The sequence below is a fragment of the Strigops habroptila genome, chromosome 8 (assembly GCF_004027225.2).
Source record: "Strigops habroptila isolate Jane chromosome 8, bStrHab1.2.pri, whole genome shotgun sequence".
Classification (NCBI taxonomy): domain Eukaryota; kingdom Metazoa; phylum Chordata; class Aves; order Psittaciformes; family Psittacidae; genus Strigops; species Strigops habroptila.
The window spans coordinates 62,856,405-62,881,716 of NC_044284.2; positions in this window are offsets into that span (position 1 = coordinate 62,856,405).

Sequence of the window (25,312 nt, forward strand, 5' to 3'; positions counted from 1 at the left end):
TCAGTTTTGCTCTATTAGCCACACGAGATTTATGGAGAGCCTGAACACGCCATTATTGTCTGTGATGTTCTAACGGTGTAAACTGCAGATTGTTATCACACAATCACCATAAATCTGCTCATTTTGCAAACTGGTTTAAAGAGCTGGTGATTTCCTGTTACACTGGAGAAAGCCTGTTTCCTGTTGGAGTATCTCTCCGGCAGATCTGTTCAGTGTCTCTCAAGTACAAACAGCTCCATTAATCTGCTCGGGGGGGAGGGGTTGGATTTTTGTTTCTCTGCTTTTATTTGCCTGCTGAAGGTAAAGGTTTCTAGGGTGGGGTGGACCGGCTGCTGGCTCGGTGAGCAGAGAGCCAGGCTGGGACTAGTGGCCACGAGGGACCAGCCTTGTCCTCCTGGCCACGCTGGTCTGCTCCTGAAGGGCAGCCAGAGCAATTAGTTCCCATTGTTGAAACGAGCGCATGGAATGAGATGGAGAAGGCTCGGGGGGACCTTATCACTGTCTGTAACTACCTGACAGGAGGATGGATCCAGGAGGGGGCTGGTCTCTGCTCCCAAGGAACAAGGGACAGGACAAGAGGAAACAGCCTCAAGCTGCACCAGGGGAGGTTTGGATGGAGCTGAGGAACAATTCCTTCCCCAGAGGGTGCTCAGGCATTGGAACAGGCTGCCCAGGGCAGTGCTGGAGTCACCGGCCCTGCAAGTGTTCACACCCCGTGTAGCCGAGGCCTCAGTGCCATGGGTTAGTGGTGGCCTTGGCAGTGCTGGCTAATGGTTGGACTTGATAATCATAGAATCATAAGGGTTGGAAAGGACCTTAAGATCATCTAGTTCCAACCCCCCTGCCATGGGCAGGGACACCTCGCACTAAACCATATGGCCCAAGGCTCTGTCCAACCTGGCCTTGAACACCGCCAGGGATGGAGCATCCACAACCTCCCTGGGCAACCCATTCCAGTGCTTCACCACCCTCACTGTAAAGAACTTCTTCCTTATATCTCATCTAAACTTCCCCTGTTTCAGTTTGAACCCATTACCCCTTGTCCTACCACTACAGTCCCTAAGGAAGAGTCCCTCCCCAGCATCCTTGTAGACCCCCTTCAGATACTGGAAGGCTGCTCTGAGGTCTCCACGCAGCTTCTCTTCTCCAGGCTGAACAGCCCCAACTCTCTCAGCCTGTCTTCACACGGAAGGTGCTCCAGCCCTCTTATCATCCTCGTGGCCCTCCTCTGGACTCGCTCCAACAGCTCCATGTCCTTTTTATGTTGAGGACACCAGAACTGTACGCAGTACTCCAAGTGAGGTCTCACAAGAGCAGAGTAGAGGGGCAGGATCACCTCCTTCGACCTGCTGGTCACGCTTCTTTTGATGCAGCCCAGGATACGGTTGGCTTTCTGGGCTGCAAGCGCACACTGAAGCCGGCTCATGTTAAGCTTCTCGTCAACCAACACCCCCAAGTCCTTCTCTGCAGGGCTGCTCTGAATCTCTTCTCTGCCCAGCCTGTAGCAGTGCCTGGGGTTGCCCTGACCCTGGTGTAGGACCTTGCACTTGGCTTGGTTAAACTTCATAAGTTTAACCAATCTTACAGGTCTTTTCCAACCTGTTGATCCTATGATTCTAAGATGGCTAATGGGCAGAGAAGTCGTCTGCGGAGCAGGAGGGAAAAGGATGGGGAAAGATGCAGCCTGACCTTCAGCCTTTCCTCAGAGCACACACTCCCATCGGTGGCTACCACACACCACGCTCTGGCTTGCTCCGAGCAATCTCTTGCCTGGAGCATTGTGGAGATGCTGCTGGCACTGGGAGGAGGAAGCTGCAAGCAGTGACGGTCTGTGGGGGCCAGCGGAGAGAGGCAATGGGGATGGATGAAGGATGGAGCCCCTGCTCCATGCCCTTGTCCTGGGACAGCCATAGAGGGGCTCAGAGCACGGTGCTGGGAGAGCCGCTGCCCGCTAAGCAGTGTGCTGCGGCACGGGAGCTTAAATCAGTGCTAACGAGAGCTGGGAAATTACTAGTTTTTAGATGACAAGACCCATACTTTATGTCATTTTCACTTGGCTGCAGAAGAAAGACAGATGGTCACATTGTCTGTCTTATCAATAGTGAGGCGCCTGTTTATGCAAACCTTTAAAGATTCAGCAATCTGTAAATCCCATGGCTGGGGTGGCACCAATCCGCATTTGTGCAAAAGGCTCTGGGAAATGAAACAAACTAGTACAAGCTGTGTGCATTAACTGTCAACATTGAAACAAACCCCAGCCCCTGGCACATATGCTCTGTATTTTCGAGGACAGGGTGAGTGAGATTCTAAAGAACAAACCGCAGCCACCCAAAGATCCCCCCAGCCTGCCCAATTAGTATTCGTTCTGATTAGAAATGCCATTAACCTGGTTGTTACATTACCATGTTTATTAATAAAAATACTAAAACACAGACATACCCTCTAATGACAGTGCATCAAATGAGAGAAAAAACTAAATGCTAATTTCAAGGGAAAGAGATAAGAGTATTTTATCCTGTTATTACTGCCTCCTCCATATGGTTGTATTTTCCATTTTGTTTCTTCTGTGACAAGAGGTGAGGACCCAGGAATGCATGAACAGGCTTAATTATTTGCTGAAAAAAACTTCTCCAAGTTGGAGATTTTAAATGGAATGGGGAAAACCCTCCTGTTTCAGCCTTGGAGAGTGGGCAGGGAAAGGAAAGAGGCACAAATGCACATTATGGGAATACTGTGTTTTATTCTTACCTTGGTGACAGTAAGAAAGAAAAAGCTGAGAAAAAGCTGCACCTCCAGGACAAAGCTTAACAGGATTGGTCTCCAAAGAGAAAATGTTCAGATTGCCCAGTCTACCCCAACTCCATGTGCAGAAGATGTTACTTGCATTACATCCTCCCATTGCATAGGTATGTACTAGCTCCTAGTACTTGCATTCATGCTACTCTTCTTCAGCTGCTTTTCAGTGGTTTAGGTGTTATTCTGGGTACAGCTCAAATCTGTTTTTCTTTGTTAAGACTTTTCCCATTACAGCCCAAATCCCAGAGGTGTAGTTTTCATCTCACCACCCAAGCTGCAAATTCCAGCTCTGTGGGGAAAATGTTCTTTCCCCAAAGGTATGAAACTGGATGGATTACAAGGCATGAACCCAGGTTGGATGGGGCTTGGAGCAATCTGGTCTAGTGGAAGGTGCCCCTGCCTGTGGCAGGGAGTTGGAACTGAATGAACTTTAAGGTCCCTTCCAACCCAAACCACTCTGTGAGTCTATAATTCTATGAAACTCAGCCCGTCCATGGTGCGCTTCTTTCAGTGCAGACCTCCAAGGTGCTGGTTGCAGTGGCTGGACCACATGTGGGGCTGCACATAGCTCAGGGGCAATATCAGTAGAGACAGAACACAAGTGCATCTACTACTGACATGGAAGATATTAATAATTTAATTAGATCTATTCACTGCCATCAGCTCCTTTGGCAGCTGGGAAAGGCCACTGCTGTGATTGCAAGGTATTAATCACGAAGATTGGTGACGATCTCCCTGAATACAGACACGAGCTTTGCTGAATGTGAGTGGGATACATTAGTCAAGGAAAACAATCCTTGCTTGTAGAGGATCCTTTCTTCCTGAATGCTGCACAGCCCAGCGCAAGGATCTGCGGCGATAGCAGATTGGCCTGGCTGCAAGGAATGGGCTGGGACTATCAAGATGGGAGCAGCATCACCTGCAAAGCCACAGAGGGGAATGGCTGTTGCAAGGCAGGTGGAGGAGCATCCCACCAGTTTTCACCTGGTTAGAAACACCCAGAAGGACTTTCCTTGCCCCCAGGCCAACACCTTCCCAGCTGTGCAAGTGATGCTCATCCCCGTGGGGACACACAGGCTACTGGCCACCCATCTACTGATGCTCCATTGCCACACAGACACTTGATCCTCTCCGGTATCAGCTGGATGTGGCAGCATCTCAAGGGGACATCTGCGGTGACCCCCACCAGTGGTGATGGCTGGCTGGTTCCAGGAGCCCACCAGGACCCCACGGCACAGCTCAGGACACTTCTTTGCCCATAGACATGAGGAATAGAATAAATCCCACCTATCACACCTTTGTTTCTTGTCTTTCTGCAGCCTTATGGACCCCAAAAGCACATCACAGTGAGAATGTCCTCTACCTTCAGAAATTTTACAATCAGTTTATAATTGCTATCAGCTGCAGTAGATTTATTTCCATAGGAAAACATATCCACTCACACTGGAGGAGGTTTTAGTGCACTTTAGTTTAACTCACATAGTTTTTCAGCAAGACACCTAAACGGGCTGTCATAAGGAACTAGAATATAACAATACAAAAGTCTTTTCTTCTTTTCAACATTGCATAGTGCACATAAAGCAGCACACATTTATGTGTAACAATTTCGCATTTATTATCTAAAAGTCAGAACCCTCATGCACATCAGAGCTTAAACACGCTGCATTTCCTGGAAGAATCCAATCCAGTTCACCTCAGTCAAAATTTCTGTCACATTTTAACGATATTTAATAACAATACTGAGAATCAAAGCCTGGTTCCATGCGCTGAGTGGTTGCTAACAGAGATGTAGAAACCTTTAGGGAATGCAGCCTAGAACGTGGAGCCTCCCTGGGAAGAATGTCAGTGGGAGAAGGAATACCAGTGTGTTTGTGCAAAAAAGTTCTCTTTTGCTGTATAAATGAGGAACAATAACCACATATCGTAAATCCTGTTATTTCAGTTGATAATGAGGTTAAATAAGTACTTGGTGGTCAGTTCTCAAAGGCATTTGTGTACAGGAGAGATACTTATCACAGTGCCTGATGATTATGTATGGTAATAGAATTAAAATGAATTAAAACTCAGCTGTTATCTGTATGCAGGGGAAAAAGCCCAAGATATTAAAGCAAAGAGGATCAATTTATGCCTTGCCTAATTGGAAATTCTTAGTATGAGTGAAATTATGCAAAATTCACTATCCTTTAATTTTCTTTGGTTTTCAGCACTGCGAAGATCCAAGAGGCTCCAGTCAAATGTAATTTCCACTGCCAGACTTAGCAAGGAAATTATTACATGTGAAAAAGAACTAAACTAACCCCAACAAACAAGCCCATCTCTGGGTGAGCATTTGCAATCCCTGTTCAAGGCTGCAGGCAAACAAATTCTCCTGCTTCATGATTAATTCCCAGCGACGGTCAGAAAGGAGCGCTTTCTCTCCCCTCCTCTCAGCCCTTGTGTCTCCTGCTGACAAGGAAGGGAAGGCACTATGATTAATCCCCAAACCCTTCCTTCATTACAGAGAACACGAGATGGCCCAAAACCTCCTTGGTGTCAATGTGAGTGTTTCTGACCACCCTGAGGAACTCTGAATCCAGACTTCAGCCAGAGACTTGATGTGAGAGGAGAAGCACGAGCTGTCCTCTGAACCTGGAGGAAATCCAGCCACCTCACTGAGGCAGGTGAGGTGTGACTCAGACCTGCACCGGCTTCAGAGGAACTTCTCCTTAGGTGCTTTGAAGGAGATTTCTCTCTTGTGTAATACATTAGCACAGTGCTGAACACTCACGAGGTTATTGTGTTCCTGCCCCCCTACATGTACAGAACTCCATGTTGGCAGGAGCAAAAGAAAGAGGAACAATCCCTAGGTAAGGTAAGTTTGATTTCAAGCACTGAGTTAAGACTGATAAGATGTATGTGCCATTAAAGGTGGGTCATATCAAAGCAACCCAGGAACAATGTATTTTTAAAAGGTTCTCCTTACACTGATTACAATCCACACTTGTCTTCCCAGTTTGTCTTCCTTGAGGTAGGCTCGTGTTTAGCTGGTGTTGCTCAACACTCCCAGATCCTTTTCCATGAGCAGCTTTCCAGCCATTCTTCCCCAAGCCTGGAGTATTGCATGGGGTTGCATGGGGTTGCATGGATGGCCCGGATGCAGGACCCATCACTCAGCCTTGGTGAACCTCATTGCAGTTGTCTTTGGCCCATTGATCCAGCCTGTCCAGATCTGATTGTAAGATTGATTCCTTTTGCAGGCAGTGAGTACTATTAGGCTGTGAGGTTACTATAGTAATTATGCTTGTTCTTAAATAGTAAATTAGAAGCTTGAATCAGAGTCTATTTAAAGTGAAAATCAGATCCACCTCCTGCCTGGCAGAGTTGAATTAAGAACTCTTCATCCTGATTTTATCATATTCTTTACCATTCTTTCTCTCTCCCCAGAGTTTTCGTTTCCCCTCAGATATGTGATTTATTTATTCTGAGGGGGCTGGGCACAACAGTTTTAACTGGGCAGAGGAGCACTGGCCAGCCAGGGCCTGCTTTTGCAGGACAGCAATCAGAGAACACAACGCTTATGAGACATAGAATTTACTGTTCTGCTAGGTGGTGCCACTAGACACAAACATGTACCTGTGCACACAGGCAGCAGGGAGACAAAAAGAGTCTGCACCAGACTATTGCTGTGCAGTGATCCCAACCTCAGGAGAAAAACACAGAGTGAACATATCAATTATGAGCATATTAATGTCATAGGGAGACACTCTCTGTTGTTCGTGGTCATTCTTAATCCAATAAAATCGTCTGGGGTTTTATCTGTGAATTTAGAGTATGATAAAAACCAACTTGAGGAAATGAAGATGAAAGGATTCTTTTTTTAGACCCTCTCTGAGCTGCATATCAAATTGTTGGGAGTAGAAATCAGAGGATGTTTACTTCTGCCCGTCTTGCAGATTCAGGTCAAGCTGAGAAAGACCAACTTACCTTTTACTGGTTTTATGATGAAAGGTAAGATAAAAGCATAGCAGGAACTGAGCTGAAGGCTGCCCTGCATATGCAGCAGAACATCGCTCTGCCACAGACTGGTTTGTGTTGGAAGGGACCTTAAAGCTCCTCCAGTTCCAACCCCTGCCACGGGCAGGGACACCTTCCACTAGAGCAGGTTGCTCCAAGCCCCTGTGTCCAACCTGGCCTTGAACACTGCCAGGGATGGGGCAGCCACAGCTTCTCTGGGCACCCTGTGCCAGCGCCTCAGCACCCTCACAGGGAAGAGCTTCTGCCTCAGAGCTCATCTCAATCTCCCCTCTGGCAGGTTAAAGCCATTCCCCCTTATCTTATCAATACATGCCCTTGTAGCATGCCCTATCACTACCTGCCTTTATCACTACATGCTCTTTTCACTACATGCCCTTATCACTACATGCCCCATCCTCAGTTGTGGGCTGTGTGGCTGGAGCGATGGCAGCAGGACCTGTGTGCTGGCCCAGACCCTGCACTCCTCGGAGGGCTTGGTTGCTGCTGGTTTTCACCTGTCTTGGCCGAGAATTGTGCCTTAGGTGTAAGAAGCTTTCCTATTGTTATGAGCCTAGCTCTTGAACTGGTCCCTGTCTGTCTGGAGCAGTATCCTGCTGCTGGTATTGGACGCTCTCAGTGTTTTCTCACAGCAAGGAGCAGCACAACTTGCAAAGAAACATTTTCTTTTAGAATTTTAATCTACTGTCTCTCACCCTCACTGAGTCTATATTTATCCCTGTACGTGAGAAAAAGGAAACAGCGAGATCTCCTATGCTGCTGTTTATGTTGTTCCAGATACTTAGGAGGAGGTTTCTGATTGCAATACATGCAGGATCAAAGGACAAGTTCTGAAGGCTGGTGGAGCCTTCCCTAGGACCCTCCCTGAAGATCACAGGTCTGTCATCTCCAGCATCTCTCTTCAACTATTGGTACAAAAGAAGAAGCTGTGACTGCCCCATCCCTGGCAGTGTTCAAGGCCAGGTTGGACACAGGGGCTTGGAGCAACCTGCTCTAGTGGAAGGTGTCCCTGCCCAGAGCAGGGGTTTGGAGCTGGATGAGCTTTAATGAGCTTCCAACACAAACCAGGCTCTGATTCTATAAAATTAGGACCAGCCTCACTGACCTATCTGCAGCTCTTCCTCTGCAGGCTCCCCCAGCTCAGACACAAGCCTGACAACAACCACTGCTCCACTGTCCCTCTTAGTGCAGAGAGCTCATTGTGATCTCCATCTTCCATGACATAAATACTTGATTTTTTAATTTACATTTGTTCTTTACAGAGGGGTAAAACCAAAACCATTTCTGTTTATGTTCTGTTTATCTTTTTGGCATTTTTATCAGAAGAAAAGCAATGAGAAATGGGCATTCTCTAAAAGGACTCGGAAGTGGGATTCACTCTCCAGCAGCTGACTGAAACAGCCTGTGAAATGGTACTATCTTCTCAGCTCCTCCAGAACGCTGAAATTCAATGAAACTTCCCACCTTTTTAATTTCTTAAATTAAAATAAAAGAAGAAAAGAAGAATCAGTATAATTTATGTTTCCTTTGTACCTATAGAATACAATATGTAAAACAAGAATTGCAGTACAGACCAGGAGCAGTTAGGGATTTACATTTGATCACTACTGCTTTTCCCAGCACTGCTAGTCAAGCCAATCACTGCTAATGAAGCCCTACACTGCAGACAACATGCCTGAAGCCTTTCCTCTTCCAGTCAAAACAATTTATTCCCATCCCTAATCTTGCAGGAGAAGCGAGCTCCTGGTGCCTGGGGCCAATGCAAGGCATGGGTAATGCTGGTCCTCAAGGGTGATGCTGGTCCTCGAGGGTGATGTTGGTCCTTGAGGGTGATGTTGGTCCTCGAGAGTGATTCTGGTCCTCAAGGATGACGCTGGTTCTTGAGGGTGATGCTGGTCCTTGAGGTGATGCTGGTTCTCGAGGGTGATGCTGGTTCTCGAGGGTGATGCTGGTCCTGAAGGGTGATAATGGTCCTCACACTGGCTAGTGTGCTCTCGCCCAGCTCCTCCTGCTGCTGGCAGCTCCAGTGCTTGCAGTCAGACCCGAGCTGCACATTCCAGCATTTGGTATTAGCAAACTTCATCCCAGTTACGTTACTCTAGTGCTTATGGTCATCTTGTTAATCCCGTGCAACAGTCCAGCCCCCTCCTGTATTGACAGCACCTCCCCACTTTGCACCCTCAGCAGATTTCCTCAGTGTGCTCCTTCTTTCTATGTCAAAGTCATTAATCAACGTTTTGAAGAAACCTCATTAAAGAGTCCTGAAGAAGGTTCCTGGTAGCTTCCCACAGCCAGGCATGTGTCCTCCCCAAACTGCCAATGCCCGTCGACAAGAGCAGTCCCAGCCCCATTCTCTCCATCCTCTGCTGTGATTTCCCCCGTGGCAGTGTACCCATGAACAGGCAAACGCTGCGCTCCTTAGGGGCACTAAAATGCCATAAAGCATAGAGATAGTCACAAAGACACAGAGCAGTGGGTTTATTCTCTCTTGCTCCCTCCTGCTGTCCGGTGGTGGGGGAAACCTCACAGAAACACAGAAGATGTAAATCAGAATCCTTTTGCTGCCTGGTGTGACATGGTGTAATGCCTTCTAGAAATAATTCATTAAACTTCCTGTGTTAAACCTATTTTATTACAGCAAAGAAGCTCAAATCTTTTTAATTTTTAGAGACTTGCATGTCCCACTATTTGATTATTATGATCACAAAGGGCAGAAACTTGCTGCAGTCACCTCCTTTGCACCAGCAAAAGCAGCACGACTGTGCATCTTACACCAGTGAAATAAACCGGGACTCTCCCATGATTTGCTCTATTATTAATTGTGCTGCCAAGCTCATTATAATCTAATTTAAAGACAGATCTAGCACAGAGATGTATGAAGGATGATCTGAGTTCAGGCCCTACAGCAAATTGCTTGAATCTGGATCTAATTACCCCAGAACAGCCCGTGTTACCAGCAGCTCGTATCTGGCAGGGAGCTTTAGAAAACTGGCCTGGTCAGGGTCAGGAGCGGGAGGAGATGTTTCAGTGTTTGCACTTTAACAACTGCCTGTGAATGGTGGATGAATGGAGTGGCCCAGGACCCCCCGAGGTGCCTCCGTTGTTCATCCCTAGCCCAGTGTTTGGGTGACTAGGTGCTGGGATGTGGTGGTGGGAGCAAGGATGGTTCCCTGTGCCTTGGCAGCGATTAGAGCCACTGAGATGACTCCCGGCCTCTGAGGGCTGGAGGCTGAGCGGCAGATCAATAATTATTCATGCCTAAAGTTCAACTACATTTAAAGCAGCAATTGAACTGCTTGACCTCTGCCAAATGCTTTGCCTGGCTGAAAACTGTGAGCCAGAAGATAAATCCATGCGGGTTAGTAGGCATTTGAGTCATAATCACTCTAGGACCTAATACATAACTGGATATTTCTCTTCATTAATGAGACAATTAGACTTTGATTATGGCACTACAGTACCCATTATCATTTTTATCTATCATGACCCTCTTGTACAAAGCATCCACGTTTCCTTATAGGCTGCTGTATTTCTGTCTGGGATAATATTGGACGATAATTTATATAATGGCATGGACTGGACAAGTGTTCAAGTTATTGGTGCTATGATCCTATCAGTGGGATAACGACCAGCCCAAATGGCCCAGAACTGAGTTATGGACTCAGTGGTTGCAAGGGATTGATGCCCAGCCAGGAACAAAGATCCGTTTAGCATTTCCAGTGTGTTATATGTAGTGCAAGGAGGTCACTGTGCTCTGCAATGTGGCTCCCCACCACCTTAGGCCTTCCTTCCATGCTCCACTGCACGCTCTGGATGCACTTTCCATCTTCTTCTTTCACTTGAGTTTTCCATACAAGCTTCTCAACCCAATGTCACCTTGGCCTTGGCCAACCTCCATGGTTGGGTTGTGGCTCCAGGGCCAGTGCAGGTCTCCAGGACCCCACTGCAGCTCCTCCAGAGCCATCCCTTTGCCTTTTTACCTAAGTCAAGATCAAGACACTATGTAAAGGCTGTTACAAACCTTAGTACCAAGGGAAACACATATAAATAAATTACAGTGTATATTGCCTAATGCCACATCATTCTAAATGACTTCAAAGAGTGTCACGTAGTGATGTGTAAAACATGTGAAATGCTCTACCTACAGCTCTGGGGAAGAAAGGGGGGTTTCCTCTAACATGTAGGTTTATTATTCCTCAGTGAACTCAAACATTTGCTATTTAAATCTTTTGCCTCTGCATCCAGAGAAAACAAAACAGACAATTCAAAGTGATTCTAGATTAATGCTTCTTGGGTTTCTAAATGCTTATATGAGATCAAACCCACTAACACTGTGCCAGCTCTCCTTTCATATGAGGTTTCCCGTCAAGGCTGATTTTTGTTCACTAAGTGAAGGGAAGAGCACTCAGTGGCGTGCCCAGAGACACTGGAATCAATCAGTGGGAATGGGAAGGTAAAACCTAGCAGTTCGGAGCATCCATCCTCCAGTTGTCCCTCCAGATGTGCAGATATTACCTATAGAGCTATCTGTGATAGTGCATGATATCTAGAATATTACACACCCTACCAAAATACTTACCATGTCTGACATACTGCTGTGCTGGATCACAGCTCTGGAAACAAATACGTGGTCCTGTTGAAGAGGAAAGTTCTTCAGGTGTTCAACCAGCTCAAGAAAAGTCTCTTGGTTTGTCACCAAGGCTTTGCTTTTCAGATGCTGGTTAACAAAAACCAGAATCCTGGACAATTGTACTTCAACTGGCAGCAAGAAGAACCACCCCCCTCCACTGGTGGCTGTATCTGATGCCACACCATGAGCATTGCAGCTGGCAGCAGTGCCAGCCAGCACTGCAGAGAAATAACCACATTTTCACAGGGTTTATTTAGGGTGGGTTCTGACTGTTCATGCCTTTAGAAAGCTATTCACAAAGAGACATAAAAGTAACCTAGTAAGAATAAAATCCTTTCATACATTATGAAAACTTTCAGAGAAGAACTCAAGAATGAGCTATTCACTGCAACAGACAAATTACAGGCAATGCCTTTGATGGGCAGCTGTCAATCAGCTGTTTCTGACAGTTCTGTGAGCACTTCTGTTGATGGGTGAAAGTACAAAGGAATTGGACCTGGCAGTGTTCAAGGCCAGGTTGGATGGGACTTGGAGCAACCTGCTCTAGTGGAAGGTGTCCTTGCCCATGGCAGGGAGTTGGAACTGGATGAGCTTTAAGGTCTCTTCCAGCCCAAACCAGGCTGGGATTCTATCTGCAACCCAAATCTAAGGAATGAATATAAGCTTCATATATGGATTATGTGACATGCATATTCCAGATATTATATGGATAGGGATATTATATGGATATGGATATAGATACAGATATGGATATTCCAGATATAGTATTCAAATAATGTACAAGAATTTAGCAGCAGGTAATCAATGGACAGTTGAAAAATATGAATTACCAGGCGATGGAGGCTGGACACCCCAGTGACCACGGACAGCTGCCTGTTGGCCCTGCACAGGTGGGTTCGAGTCTTGATCTCGATTGCCAGTGGGTATTCATCTAGTGGCCTCATCCTCCTCTGCTTGCTCAGATTAAACACCCATCCATGGGCAGTGCTTGGTGCTGCCAGTTCTGCACCGTGGCAGCCAGATCCTAGGCAGAAGTGATGGGAGCCCTCCTGGCCCTGCCCACTGTGTCCCCCACAAGCTGAGCTCAGGGGTCTCTGCTGCTAGTGCTAAATTCATCCACTGCATAAAACTGCAGGAGCTGAAGAGTTGCCAGGAAATTGAAATTCAGATTTGAGGGAATGAATAGATGAAATGCGATGTATCACATCACAACGTGTGTCACTGGTCCCACCCGCAGCCTTATGGACAGGCCTGGTGCATGGGCTGGTGGTGGGTGTATGAAAGCTGTGAGGACACCCATCTGTGGTGCCAAGACAGGTATGACAGCTTGAGGACATCTCATGGCACTGTGTGGGCCTCGTGAGCTGGAGAGGAACTCTGCATTCACACAAAGCCCTGCCCTGAGGAAGATCCTGAAATGAGAGCAGCTGGATGAGGGGCTGCTGGTGGGATGCTGCTTCTGCTGGAGGTATGCTGCTGCTGCTGGAGGGATGCTGCTGCTGGTGGTGGGATGCTGCTGCTGGTGGTGGGATGCTGCTGCTGGAGGGATGCTGCTGCTGGTGGTGGGATGCTGCTGCTGGTGGTGGGATGCTGCTGCCGGTGGTGGGATGCTGCCGCTGGAGGGATGATGTTGCTGGTGGCGGGATGGTGCTGCTGGAGGTGAGATGCTGCTGCTGAATGGATGCTGCTGCTGGTGGTGGGATGTTGCTGGTGGTGGGATGCTGCTATGGGGCAGGGACTGTGATGTGGACCAAAATGGATGGGGACATGGCACCTCCATGCTGTTTGTGCAGCTCTGTCGAAGTATAGCATGGTGCCATGTAACTGCTGTTCTTTAATTGGGCTGCAGGCATGAAACCTCAGCTGCACTCTGTCCTGGAGACATGATGCCAAAACTGATATGCTGGCCTGTGGTCCACAGGGGTGCCTTGGGATCTGGGCTGGCGTAAGCAAACCTGGAGGTCAAAAGAAAAAGGTGGATAACAACATTCTGAGAGCTGCATTATTCCCACAATGATGAATATTCCATAAAACAATTTGGGAAGCAGTTTACCAGGGCATTAGCAGCAGCACTTCATAGCTCTGTGCACTGCACTGTCTTTCTGTAAGTGTTATTAGAGCTGTACCTGAAAATTGTGGTGTTAATATGCTCGTCGTAGTGCTGGGATTTGATCTACTAATGATGATCGTTTGGGACTTGCAGGTTCTGCACGTGGCAGGGCTGTCTTCTGCTAGAAGTAATAATAACCAAGCCAAATACATGTCCACTCACATTCCCAGTGTAACTAACAAAACTGTGCGGAGCAATTTGCAGATATGAGCTACAAAGCAATAGGCAAATTGCACTCCTCCCATTTTCTCATTTCCTTTCTTTTACATTTCATTATGATTTGGGCTAAGAAGTGTTTGGATCAGGACCGTGGCAGCAGTTTCCCATGGCATTTTGTGAGTTTAGGCAAACAAATACTTTCCAAATTCTTATTCAAGCCACCTTCCAAGATGCCAGCCTGTACCTTTCACACCTTAGGGAGGTATCGCGTCTCTGATCTCATGCAACAGGAATCTCAAGCCTGGGCCTGCAGATTTGAGAGGGTTTTGATGAAACAGGGGGCTGGGCACTTCAGCAGGCAGCCCCACAGCAGCGTGTACCCCAGACCACATTTCAGGGGAGGCTGCAAGACCCACCTGAACCGCAGATAGACCATGCCTCTGTGTGTGCATCCAGAGTCGGATTTTAGGATGCTTGCTAAGATCTGACAAGCTTGCTTTGTTTATAACATGGATCCTTCTCATGCTTGTGTTAGTTAAGTCAAACTATGCAGACGCTGACAAGCAGATATTGCTGGTATGGTAGGCTACACTCCTGTCAGCAAAGGCACATCCTGCTGGCTCCTGCAGCGCTGCTGCTGTGTGAACAAGTGTTTACCCTTTACATTTCACAGTCTGAACACATGCACATGCTTTAAACCTGTGAAATAACATCCTACCTAGGGCCAGAGGTCACATTTCCTCTCTATTTCTTCATAAGGTCTGAAAGGCAGAGCAGGAGCATCACTCCTCTTGTCATTTTCAGGCTGTTGGAGATACAGGAGATGGAGCCGCAGATTCTGGCTTCCCACCCTGTGTCCTTAGCTAATAAGGACATAACCCATCTTTCTTTTTGACCTTTTTCCCACCTAACCTGTAACGGAAGCAGGGCCCCATGGCAGTAAGATGAACAGAGATGGACAAAGCCCAGGGATGGGAAGTTGTTGGGACCATTCAAATCAAGGTGGATGGAGAGCCCCAGCTCGGCTGCTGCCCAGACCCCAGATCCTACTGCCCTGGGCAGCCTCACAGACTGTCTTCCCTGGTGTTGGTCCTGCTGGGACATGATGATGGGCCTTTTACCTCTGCCTTTGGGTTTTTAGTCTTGCCAAGGTTTGTGTGGCCAAGGTTTGCTCTGCTTCAGTGCACAACAGAAGGATCAGAACTCCTCCCCATTGCCATGCCTGGCTACTAAAGACATCTCTGCCCGTGCCTCATCCCTCTCCAGGAACAGCACACACCCAATCCTGCCAAAATCACCTCTGTATTGATATGAGAAGGAGAAAAGTGTATGTTAATATATTCAAAGTATCAATTGCCGGTGACCTTGCAGTTGTGAGAAGCAATGCTATTTTTCATTTGTCAGACAGTGCAGCTCTACTAAGTGCTGTGGTGAGATATAGCTGAAATCTCTGCTTAAAAGTTCCCCAATTATAGTCCATATGTCCAACCATTTCCAATGAAAATGGGAGCTTCATTTCATCCATCATAGCATAAATATCATCCTTCCTGTGCTGTGCTTTTGTACCTGTTTCCTTCTCGCTCTTATGTATTTTTTAATATTAAATTGGCTTTGGGATTTGCAAGCATTTGCAGTCTCATGGAAGATTAGTGATCAGGGAGTGAGGTAATGTCAGCAGAGGAGTGGTGAGAAGTGATTTTGGTTCGTTAATCACCAGAGCACTCCCCAGTGCTGTGCAGTGCTTTGGGCAGCAGATCCCGCAGGGATGGAGGCAGTGGCCAGCCAGATTCCCCAGGGAAAGAGATGCTCACGCCCGTGGTCAGTCCCCATCCCTCAGTGCCAAGGTGGGGATGTCTGACTTAAGGGGTAAATTGAGCTTTGCAATTCCCACTGGCATCCACACCTGACTTACTTACAAAGTTCTTGTGCCTTGTGGATAAATCACATACACAACGTCCGATTTGGTTTCCCAGCACTTAACTATGAAAAACCCATTTAAAGTCACTGCAGGATTCTGGCCTTGTTACAGGATTTGTCCAGAAAGTGAGTGAGCAAATTCAAGGAAGGAAATTGCATGGGGAAGCACAGTGCAGGATGGAGCTTCCTCCTGAGCAAGCAGGGCTCTGGTCCGGAGCAGTTCCATGCTGCCCTTGCACTGCTGTCTGCTGGGAACAAACCTTACCAGCAGCTAGAGAAAGATGGAAATGCCATGTAAAGGTCCCAAAAAATCAGATTTTCACAAGTCTCCATCAGTATCTTAATAGAGACTTGTGAAAACCTGAACATTCACAGTCAATGTGAACGTTTTTCCCAGTGAGAGTGGAGCTGAGCTAATTCCCAATGCTGCAGAAGATCCCATCTCCTCCCTGCGATCCCTGATTGATGTCAGGATAGAGATGAGCATTAGAGCATCCCAGGGCCTGCCAAGAGTTCTTCTAAAGCAAACATAAATTTAAAAATGTATAAGTGACAATTTATTTCTGTGACATTTTTAACACCTCTGTCAAGAGCACATTGAAATTAAAAATGAACAAGAAACTGAAGAGACGGGGGTGAATTAGAATGGATCAAAGAGAAACACTCAATCCTTAAACCACTGCTCCAGCTCCAACTCCCTGTCTGTGACAGGCACTCTAGTGCTGAGCAAAAGCCTTTGAGATCTCTTGATATTTCCGAGAAGAACAAGTTACCAGTCTCAGATGTAGAATTTCCTATTTGCAGTTTTGGCCAAAGTTTTTCATAACTTTTTAGGGTATTTTTGTGATATTCATGAAAGAAAAATCACAATCATTATGCAACAGGATTCTGGGATTTATTTGCCTGTAGTGGGGTAACTTTGCTGTAGGAAGCAATAGCACAGTAATGAAGGTGCTGCTCATTGTCTTTGACTACACCATAAGTACCATCATTACATGTTGAATGTGAAGAACTCCGTCTTTACTATTGGCCTTTTCATTTTCCCTCTCCCTCACTTTACAAGAGTGTTACTGAGCTAAATTGGCCCTTCCTGAAAGCCAGAGGCAGAAGAGTCAGAAAAAGATTAGAGGAAACAAGAGGAGAGGATGGGTATGGGGAAAATGAGAGATGTTTAACACACAAGAACATGTCCTTGATTGAACCGTGTCTTCCCAAGAGCTGCGTAACACATGCGCACACACACAGGACAGAGAGCCTGAACTTTAAAAATCATTTAGTGGAGCTTCTCTTAGAGTAGTGGAAGTCTGTGCAGGTCATTTATTGTATAAACTGGCAAAGGTACCGCATGAAACAGCATCGTGATGATGGCAAGGTAATTTTAAACTCAGAATCCACTTTTTTGCTTCATCAGCTTACTTGATGTTTAGCAATTAAAGGCATATCAGCCTCTTCAGTGAAGCTAGGGTGAAGTTAAACTACAGTCTTCAGTTGAACACTGCAGCTGTGCTGTTGTCCACATGGACATTTTCTATTATGATTCCTAAATATCAATATCTTATATAGTGATACATCAGAGTGGTCTAGAACAGCACCTTCTACCCATCCTGTAAACATTACCCAGTGCCATTAATAATTTTCCCTTGATTTCATATCTAATAGCTTCTTGCATTTAAGAAATATTTATGAGTTTACTCAGTGTAGTAAATATATGTTTATGTATGTACACAGAGTCAGAACTCACAGTTGCATGGAAGAAAATAAGTAAGTATAGTTCAATTGATCTCCACTGTGCAGCTCTGCCTGGTTCTGATTCTTTCAGTATGTCTGGCAGTAAACCCCATTTGCTCTGTTCAACATCAGTTTGCTGCTGAGCAGGGACTGAGGCTGGTTGGGTTCCCCTGATCAGCCTCCATGGCTGATGCCACGTGTTGTCTCCCCACATTTTAAATGTTGAACTGCTACAGCTTTAGGAGAGTGAGTCATCTGCCGGAATTGATTTCTGTGTTGCTGATGTGTAATGTTGTGGTAACCTGCCTGGAGGGGCTCCATCCAGATGTACGCATGCTGCTGGACCCCAGCTCAGGTGGGATTTCACTCTTCTGCTTCCAACTACATGTATTGATTAAACCAACAGCAGTTTCAAACTAAAACCTTGTGGCATTTCATGGTGGCGTGTTCTAGGGATCTCAGAGGACATGGACAAGTGCTCGTGGTGATTTCCGTCTCAGGGCTGACCATGGTAACGCTGATGAATGGGCAGCATGGACAGTTGTTCCTACCTGAACTCTGTGGGAGGAGGGTTTTGTGCTCAGTCACAAGGTCCCACACAAACGCAACCCCATAAACCCCCTGACCCCAAGGCTGAAAACCAGCACAATTTCTTCCTGTGTTCTGGCATATAAATATGTATTCACATGTCAAAAATTAAGATGCATTTTGTTGTTTAAATAAGATATGAGGACATTCCAGGTGCCAAATTGCATTTCAGTTCCTAGAGAGACTCCTTGGGATGCTGGAACACTCCATGGAAAACTGGGACTATCTGAAACAAGCCAGGAATAAATGACTACATTTACATGAGATCCCTCAATTCATGTATATTGAAAGAAAACCACATCCCTTGATTCACAGCTTCGGAACAGGGTTGTTATCAGAAACACAGTCAGTTCCCTGCCTCAGAGCACCCGGGTGCTTCCCCTCAACAGCCAGAAAGATCATCAGCAAGAGGAGTCTGTTACAGCCTTTAACACCCCAGCGCCGTTTGGACTTGCGTATGTGCTGCAGTGTGAAACAACATTTCTTCTTTTAATTGGCTCATATCTTAAGGAAAATAAAGCTTCTTACTCAGTCTAAGTCGATGTAGGAGATTGCAGCTGGAAAAGGGGGAGGATAAACATCAACAGACTTTTAGCACACTGCGTGGTGCACCCTCAGACAGCATCCAACCCATAAGGATGTGAATGACCCTCTTTGGCTGAGAGGTGGCACAGGAGCTTGGGTGAGTTCCAGTGTTAAGGATCCATGGCACCTTCCCTGCGGTGCAGTGGGACGTTAATCTCGCTGTCCTGGCCAGCCTCACGCTTGGATAATTAACCTCTGGCTCTGTCTGTGTCTCCCTGCATCCTTCACTGTCTCCTGAAAAGCTTGCTGTGAATGATGTTTTCCGAGCAGAGTGGAAGCGAATCCCCTCTCAGAGGGGAGGTGACTGAGCCTTTCCCTGCGTTAAGCACTTTGAGATCGTCCGATATAAAAATCACTGGAAACATTCGACATTCTTACAGCAGCAGAGTCGGTGCTGGCTGCCTGGGAACCCATCCCAGGAGAAAAGGGCAAGGATCAGGGAAAGTGTTCAACAGGATAATTAAATATTTCATGAAAGCCATTAAATGTTGTGGGCAAGGATTAGAGACGGCATAAATCAAGATGACTCTGCGATGCTTTACCTTGCTAAAGAACCTGCTCTGAGGTGACTTTCTGAAAGCTGTTTACATTTGCTTGTGATATAAAGATGTCTCCATAGCTCGGAGAGTTACTGTATTTCAGAAGACATAATGAGGAAAACAGTGTAAAAATATATTATTAGTAGTAAAATATTTTTTGTGCAGAAAATCTGTTTAAAACATAAGTAGCGTGGCCTGTATGCTGTGTATCTGCTGCTGCTAAGAGACACTGCACTTAATCATGGGGTTTTGGTAGGCAGAGACTGAAACTCTTTAAGATCTTTAAATCCCTTGAAATATTCTGATTTATTTGGATGTTTTGGCTTTTAAAGACCAGGCTCAGCAGCATCTTTCTAATGTCCTGAGTTAATACTGGAATGAGAACTGTTGCCACATGTTGTAGACATGAAATACACTGAAGCAGCACAGCCCCAGAGAGCTCATAATAACATGCGCTGCTGGGTTTGGTGCTGCTTTGAACAAGCACATGGGGTACGTGCCCACCCAGCGCAGATCGGCTCCTGCAACCAAGTGAAGACGTGAGGCTTGGCAGATGTTTACCACCATGATGAATGTTCTGACTTTGTCTCTGAGCCCACATTTGAGTTTGCAGCAGTCGCTCCCTCATTGAAAGTCAGAGCAGCACGCCTGGGCTCTGTCACTTGGCACAGGAACGGTGCTTAGCGCTGGAGAGAGGTTTTCCAGATTCCTCATCTCTGGCCCTTATCCTCCAAACACCTTCCACCAGGCCATATGTCATCTTTAATCCATCAGCACACACCGAACATAATTGGAATTATTCTTTATAATCTTTCATCTTGCATTGTAAAACAAAGAGCCAAATGCAAAGGTGAAGTGGGTTTAATTGAGGTCAAATTGATGTTACATGTCTCAGAGCTAAATGAAGTTGTAAGTTAAAGGAGAAGATGCCTTAGGTTAACTCACACACCCCTTGATGGTGGTTTTCATATTAGTCCCTTTTTGTTCACCCCTTAATTTTGCCAAATTAGTCTGATTTAGATTCAGCAGGTTAAAGTTAAAACTAATATATAGGGAGTGAATATATACCTTGGAAAATGAGTTTGTGACCAAATGCTGCTGCTTGCGATGTGAACGCATAACCAGAACATGCATTGAACAAAATCTGAGGTTCGCCTCTCTCTGTGGTCCGCTTTTAATGCCTATCACTGAGCAGCCCATTTTTTGTTCATGTAAAATATGAGAATTGAGAAAGTTTTGGTGTTTAAGCTGTCATGTTTGGACACTGCAAGGGCAAATAAATGTAATGTCTTTCTTTAATATCCCCCTGCATCAGCCTGTATCAGTGGGGAAAAAGAAAGAACTAAAAATGGCACAAAAAGTAGAGTGTGTGCATGTGACACAGCTTGGTGGGTGGATATTGATCCCGCAGAAAGCAGGGCCACTGCTCCGTGCATCCATAACATCACTGCACCCTGAGAGGGCAGCCACCTCCCAGCCCATCTCCGGTTCATCACTCACCAGCTGCCTTTGAAGCCCACGATTTAATGTAACCCTTGGCAAAGCAGGAGCATTACCTGTTTGTGTAATGGCTTTGAGCATGAAATATGAGGGACCAAAGGCAAAAGCTGTGATGATGCACTAGCAGCAGGCTCTGGAGAGGCCACTACAAACAGCCATTTAGCACTGAGTGTCCTGTAAGGCGCTCAGTTTGGTGACAAATCTGTTGGTTGCCTGGAGTTTGTATGAGGCAGCAGCTTCTGTCGCACTGGTAATTCTGGAAGCAACCAGAGTCACAGCTTCTAATGAACATCAAGTCCTGCTGGGTGGAAGTGACCGCTAACAGCAGTCCCAAGGCCACTCTCCTAGACAGGGGGTACTCGGGCAGCGCAGGACCCCTGGGAATGGGTCATGGGCAGGGATGCGCAGGGCAAACCACAAAGAGAGCTTGTGGGAATATGGGAACTTGAGGTATCTTGAGAAAAAAGTGTTATGAGTGGGAAGTTTCTTCCTTGAGGCGATCTAAATTGGTTTAGAGTAAAGAAGTTTGTACTGATGGATTGAAAATGGCTTGATTGCCACGAGCAGCATTCCTGCAGTCACCTTCTCCAGAGCCTGGCAATGCTCCTGTCAGTGATGGCTCCTGTCGGCAAAGAGGCGAGACAGGAGAGGGATGATGTCCGGGATCAAGGCTTCAGCCAGGGCAGGAGAATAAAACCCAGTACCCCAACAGCAGGCAGCCACTGTCAGTGCTGGTGTCCAGTTTCCTGGCACACAGATATAATTACAGATGTTATACTCACACCTTTGTCAGCTTGTGGATGTCTCTTGTTGCACTGAAATGCTGGATAATGACGGAAGGCAAACACCAGAAATGTACCTGCAGGAAGACTGAGATTCCATCAGAGGTCTTGGCCAAAGGCAAGGGAGGTGCCCCGAGTGTACTACTGTGTCTGTGTTGTTGAGAAGCCTTGGCGCTGAAACTAAGCAAGATTGTCTGTCTTGTTCTTCACAGTCATATATAAGTTCATGGAATCACAGAATCCCAGACTGGTTTGGGTTGGAGGGACCTTAAAGCTCACCCAGTTCCAACCCCCTGCCACAGGCAGGGACACCTTCCACTAGAGCAGGTTGCTCCAAGCCCCTGTGTCCAACCTGGCCTTGAACACTGCCAGGGATGGGGCAGCCACAGCTTCTCTGGGAAAAGTCTGTGCCAGCGCCTCAGCACCCTCACAGGGAAGAGCTTCTGCCTCAGAGCTCAACTCAATCTCCCCTCTGGCAAGTTAAAGCCATTCCCTTGTCCTGTCCCTACAGGCCACTACATACAAAAATCAATTGTTCAGCCAGGAAACAGAGAAAAAACTGAAACCTGAATCTGTGATATGGGACAGAAATGGGATTTCTCAGTATACAGAAAAATAAAAATTGAGAAAATGTCTGCATTTCTGAAACACACCAGTACCACTACATACAGTTCCCATTTGCTGGAATCATGTATGTTGAATGTATGCACTTCAACAGCTAACACGCAAACAACTTTTTACTGTTTTCATTTGTGACACATTCACATCATGGCATTGAGACCCAATTGCAAATTCATGTATCTTTACTACATCTAACTTGAAATCACACCTAAAGGAATGACTGTGAAAGATGAATGGCACAAGCACTTGTGGTAAGAATATGAAAAGTGATATCCCTGTATCCCATGTGCATATTTCTATGGAGGATGCCATAAATAACCTTTGGAGATGTTGCCTTGTTGGCACAGGCTGTGGTTCCTGCAGCACACAAAATAGATTTACCTTAAATCCTGGCTGCTCCCTATCCCCCTGTCCATGCAACAAAAGCCGACAAGACGGGTTCCTTTGTGGCTGCCCCCTCATCCCAGAGATTAAATCTCCCAGAGAGGGGAGACTGAGATGAGCTCTGAGGCAGAAGCTCTTCCCTGTGAGGGTGCTGAGGCGCTGGCACAGACTTTTCCCAGAGAAGCTGTGGCTGCCCCATCCCTGGCAGTGTTCAAGGCCAGGTTGGACACAGGGGCTTGGAGCAACCTGCTCTAGTGGAAGGTGTCCCTGCCCGTGGCAGGGGGCTGGAACTGGATGAGCTTTAAGGTCCCTTCCAACACAAACCATTCTGGGATTCTGTGATTCCATGATTTAAGGTAATACTTAGTGTCCACTGAAGTGAATGACACTTAAGTATATGAAAAATAAGTTTGCTGAATTAGGATAAAACTAGAATTACATTGGCCAGCCCTGAAGCCATGAGTGAACCAGCTGGTAGAGAATGAGTTCATTTCATGTGTACACGAAATAAAAACTGACCTTGAAATCACTGATTTCTGGAGGAAAAAAGAAGTGTAAAGCTATTGATGCTCGAAAGGTTTGCCATCTATTTATAGCAATGTGTATAATTTTTGTAAAATGCACAGAGTTATTTTAAAGTCAATGGAAACGTGTTGGCTGTTCTGATGGAGCACAGTTTCTTGGAGGCGAGGTCCATCATATAACATCTCTGACCTGAAAGATATGAACTAACCCCTGCAGTTAGCAGAAGCTGGGTATGTAATCACTAAATCTCCACAATTGGAGCACCACTTGTTTTTCCAAATCTGTTTTTTTTCCCTCTCTCATTTTTCAGTGCAGCAGCCGTTGCATGTCAAGAAGCTGGCTACCAGCCCCTCATTTTTAACGTGTCCAAAGGAGGTAAAATCCCATCTATGGAGCCACCCTGAGGAGCAGCAGGCGTGGGGCTCCTCTCACGTGTAAAATGATGCCACATTTTGGTAACTCTGAATCTGAAACTGTTTAAAATGAAAACACTTTCCTTCAAATCACGCTGTGCTTTCATGTGTGAAGATGGTGCTGTGGGGCGGGCTGGCGCTAAATATAGCGCTGCAGCTTCTCCTAAGGCTTTTGATGAGGAGCAGAGGACAGAGGTCCGCCTAAATAACTGCTGAGGGGAAGCCTGCCTGGGTAGGGCATAATAGTGCTCTGTAATAGGAGATTGATAGATCACTGAGCATCGTGCTGCTGTGGCAGGAAGAAATGAATAGTGTGTTATTTGGGAACTCCTCCTGCCTCCTCGAGCACAGCAGGAAACCAAGAGGCAGTGAAAGCTTCAGCTGAGCCTGGGAATGTGGCCGCTCTAAACCAACAGCTCCTTCATAAGCCATTTATGGGGGTGATACGTGAGGCTTAGCCCCCTTTGGCCTCTCTCCGAGGCGTTATCCCTGTCCCTGGGATGTATGGGATTTGCCATTTAGCTCAAAATCATATTTTCTCTCATGTAGGCAATTGACATTAAGCGGCCACTGTGTTTGCCCAGGAGTAAGAAGTACTGCTCAGCTACACATCACAAAACTTTCTCCTTTCCGCGCAAGCACCTCCCTCCCTCCCCTTTTTATTTGTTTGTTTTCTAAATATAGGTTCCCCATCTGTTCATTTTTATATGACAATCTGCCTCTTTCCACTTTATCCTTCACTGCGCAGTCATAGTTGACACCAGCAGAGATGCACTAGCATGGGAAGAAGAGGTTTGAAAGGTCAGCCTGGACCCCACAAGACGGGACACACCAGAGGGGCTAGGCACCAACCCGGGTGTCCTCATCCCACCAGCTGGGCAAGAGGACCTTCTGTGAGGAGCCCTGGGGACCTCACCCCACATCCAGCTCCCTCTGCAGCAGGGGCCATGAGGTTCCAGTCAGTTCCAAATGCACAGAGTGTGCTTTATCTCAACATTCTGTCATGATCAAGCCCTTACTGGATAGGTCAAACCCCACTTCTGGTTGTGGCCACCTTCTGCCTGTGATGGAGAGGTGGTGGGTGGACGCGGCCAGAGCCGACCACATCACTGACACTTTAAGGGATTCCGAGCTTTGCTGTCAGTCCTTTCTTTAATTACTTTCAGTATTTCAAGCAGAAGCCCTTACACATTCTTTTTCCTAAAAATCAGTTGTTTCAACTTTTTTCTCATTGCCTATTTCCCCAGGAAGAATCTGCTGGAGTCCCTTTTCTGCAAGTGTGTGGCAGGAGCCATGGTTCACCCTGCCTCTGGTTCAGCCTCACCATCCTGCCCCACACACTTGTACCTGGAAATGGGAATTCTGGGGGATTTGGAAGAGAAAAAACTATTGGTGGCAATGAAATGGTCAGAAACTTGCTCCAGTTTTTTTTCTGAATTTTTGCATTAGGAGATAACAAAGACCAAAACCTCAAAACTCAATCTTCAGTCACCAATGACATGTGTGTGTTCTCTGGCTTTAAATAACTTCAGCTGATGGTTTCATTATTTTGGTTAAGAAATGCCTTTCAATGCATCTGCTGATTTCAGAAGTAAATGCTTAAGGAATGCTTAAAACTGCAGCAAAATATACAAAAGGGTATCAAAAGGGTTAAATGAACTGTTTCTTTTGACCTGAAATGACTTTGGGATTTCTTGGAACTGCCAGAACATTGAAAAGTCACTTATTTGCACAGCTTTAATTAAGTAACTGCCTCCAGTTATGATTTATGCTGTCACTCAGAAAATGAGACCTTCACACTGTGCTTCAGTTTTGCCACAGTCCCTCAGGACAGCATTTACGCGGAGAAGCTGCTGTTTGGGGTATTCCAGCTTTTAGATGCTGAGCTTGAAATGACTTCAGCCTTCCAGAAATGCCTCTGCAAAACAGCAGGAGAACCAAGCTGGACACTCAAGCACCGAGGTAGAATTACTGTTAATCTTTTAGAAATCCCAGGCTGATTGTTCTTATTGCAGCCTAATACT